At 47.2% G+C, this 3,068-nt stretch overlaps 1 protein-coding gene across 1 annotated transcript in view; it reads right to left on the reverse strand.

Moving 5' to 3' along the window:
* The window catches only part of ABCC11 (ATP binding cassette subfamily C member 11), a 70,367-nt gene extending 69,533 nt beyond the window's left edge, over nt 1–834 (reverse strand). The window contains exon 1 of the mRNA XM_003792596.3: nt 763–834. The gene's annotated coding sequence lies outside the window, so the exon portion shown is untranslated. The remainder of the gene's footprint in view (nt 1–762) is intronic.
* Nucleotides 835–3,068: the final 2,234 nt, after the last annotated feature.

Consider the following 3,068-nt stretch of genomic DNA (forward strand, 5'->3'; position numbering starts at 1 on the left):
AGTGTGGGAGGTGGTCATTGTGGGGATGTGGTCAGCAGTGTGGGGAGGTGGGCAGCTATTCAGGTTCTACTGCAGTGCAATTTGCCACTCTGGTTTATTCAGGGGCAACTGCATAGGGACTAAGTGGGTTTCTTAAGTGTTCCTCTTCCCCACATGGCTTTTGTCCAGGAAACTGACAACAGGGAAAACTAAACCAAATGAAATAAAGAAAATGCAAATACGTGAGCTGGATATGTTTGCAGAACAGGAATTGCGCATGCATCGTGATGGAACTGGAGCTCAGCCACACACTGGCCTGGGCCTCCCTCGGCCCGGCCCGGGGCATTCCCTGAAGGCTTCCTCCGCCGGCTCTGAACAGCTGTGCCCTTCTCTCCGAGCTGTCCTCTCAGGAGAAACCTGGAACTGAGCTTTTTCACTCTCATTAGTGGCAAGACCATCACCATGCTTGGGGTGGGGAGCGGGACAGGCCTGGAGATTAAACAGAGGCTTCCGACCCTGTGTTCTCTTTCCCATATGCGAAGGCCGTGACGCAAACTTGGTATAGACGTGAGCCATTTACATACAAGGAAAAGCCTGTGAACAGGACAAGAGCTGATTTATTTTCTCCTCGGTCTCACCACTCACCCAGTAGGGTCCAGAGTTCAAGACCAGAAAGTGCACATGGGGGTTGAGGAAGTGCCCAGGGCAAGGAGGCAGAAGCTCCTGCAAGCCAGGCCCTGAAGGAGCAGGGACTTGGTCCTCTTGTCTTCTATTCTTTCTCACCCTGTTCTGTTCAGCTTTCCCAGCTCTCGGGTTTATTTCCTTCTGTTAGTTCCAATAGCTTCAGCTGGCCATCTCGCTGCTGGCTGAATCCCCACATCCCAGCTCAGGAACTTTACTCTCCCTTCCAGAAGCTGGGATGATTCTTCCCACTGTGACCTTTGTACTACCCCTATCTCTGCCAAAAATGTTCTGGATCCTGCTCCTGGCGGAGCTGGTCTATTCCTGCCATTCAGGTCTCAGAGTAGCCTTCCCAGACCTCCCTATCTAATGTCACTCTCTCCCTGCCAGATTTCCTGCAGGTTTTCCTGTTGTATTTCCTTTACTTATTGCTCTCTGAAATTCCCATTTATGTCATTGTTGGCTTGTTTATTTTCTGCCTATCTCATTAGCATGTAAGCTCTTTAGGCCAGGCACGGCAGCTCATGTCTGTAGTCCCAACACTTTAGGAGACCGAGGTAGGAGGCTCACCCGAGTCTAGGAGTTTGAGACCAGACTAGGCAACATAGTGAGACCCCCCCATCTCTACAAAAATGTTAAAAAATTAGCTAGCTGTGGTGGTAGATGCCTGTAATACCAGCCTGAGGGAGGCTGAGGTAGTAAGGTATCACCTGGAGCTCAAGGCTAGCTCCTGGCTGTCTAGCCTGGGCCACAGAGTGAGATCCTGTCTCAACACACACACACACACACACACACACACACACACCCCTTGTCCGCCTGTTCACTGATGTATCCCTGCATCTAGACTAGTGCTCAGCATATAGTACATGTTTAATAAATATTTGATGGATAAAGAAAAGAATATGCCTGTCAGAAAGGATCCAGGAAAACCACAGGTTCATAGAAGACTTCACACTGCCATGATTGCATTAATGTACACAGCTAACATTTAATTAAAAAAAAAAAAAAGACTTCACACTGGATTCTTGGTGGCCTCCCAAGTCAGCTGACACAGCCCATCAAGGGATGTAGTAACAGGACTGAAAGCTGCTCACCAAGCAATAATGTTAAACCAAGGCCCATTCCCATGCCATACCTTCTACAGTGCAGTACAAATTTATATTTAAAAAAATAAATCAAGGGCGGCGCCTGTGGCTCAGTGGGTGGGGTACCCCATATACCAAGGGTGGCAGGTTAAAACCCAGCCCCTGCCAAACTGCAACAAGAGAATAGCCAGGCATTGTGGTGGGCACCTGTAGTTCTAGCTACTTGGCAGCCTGAGGCAAGAGAATTGCCTAAGCCCAGGAGCTGGAGGTTGCTGTGAGCGCTGTGATGCCACAGCACTCTACCGAGGGCAATAAAGTGAGACTCTGTCTCTACAAAAAAAAAAAAAGAGGGACTTTACCTAACAAATGCAATCAGTGTAACCTGGTTTCTTATACCCTCAATGAATTCCCAAAAATAAATTTTAAATAAAATCCAGCCATTATCGTATGAACAGAATACTAACACCACATTATTTATTGTTCTTGGGGCATGTGTGTATGTTAAAAGCATTAATTTTAAAACACTTAAATGTTTTAAAAATATACCATAAAGTCTGTGAGGTGATTTTTATTTATTTGTTTTTTGTTCGTTTGTTTTGAGACAGTCTTACTCTGTTGCCAGGCTAGAACACCATGGCGTCACAGCTCACAGCAACCTCAAACTTCAGGGCTCAAGGGATCCTTCTGCCTCAGCCTCCAGGGTAGCTGGGACTACAGGTACCTGCCACACACCAGGCTAAGTTTTCTATTTTTGAGTAGAGACAGGGTCTGGCTCAGGCTGGTCTTGATCTCCTGAGCTCAAGAGATTCTCCTGCCTCGGCCTCCCAGAGGGCTAGAATTACAGTCATGGGCTACCATGATCTGCCTTGTAAAGTGTTTTTTAAGTTCTTTGTTAAAACACTGGAAGCCTCAAAGAATGTGACCCAGCCCCCCTTAGTCTGGAGAGGCCTGTGGCTCTGGCAATGCATATTTTATCTCTGTATCACCCCAGAGCTGAGCACAGGATACACACAGTCGGAGATGAGATAAGCAACCCACTGACCACACCCAGAGCCCATCAGCTCAACTTCTCTCTAGGCCCTCGCCCAGTGATTGTCCATCCAAGTGCCGGGGCACACTGGGGTGCATCAGAGGATCACGGGTGTGCCACAACACTTTTTAAAGATCATTAATTAAATTATCTTCAAAACAAAGCACAGTAAGTATATTCTTTTTTTTACTCTTTTTTTTTTTTTATTTTTTTTTTGGAAACAGAGCCTCAAGCTGTCGCCCTAGGTAGAGGGCCATGGCTCACAACTCACAGCAACCTCCAACTCCTGGGCT

The sequence above is a fragment of the Otolemur garnettii genome, unplaced genomic scaffold, assembly GCF_000181295.1.
Source record: "Otolemur garnettii isolate 467f Iridium unplaced genomic scaffold, OtoGar3 scaffold00058, whole genome shotgun sequence".
Classification (NCBI taxonomy): Eukaryota; Metazoa; Chordata; class Mammalia; order Primates; family Galagidae; genus Otolemur; species Otolemur garnettii.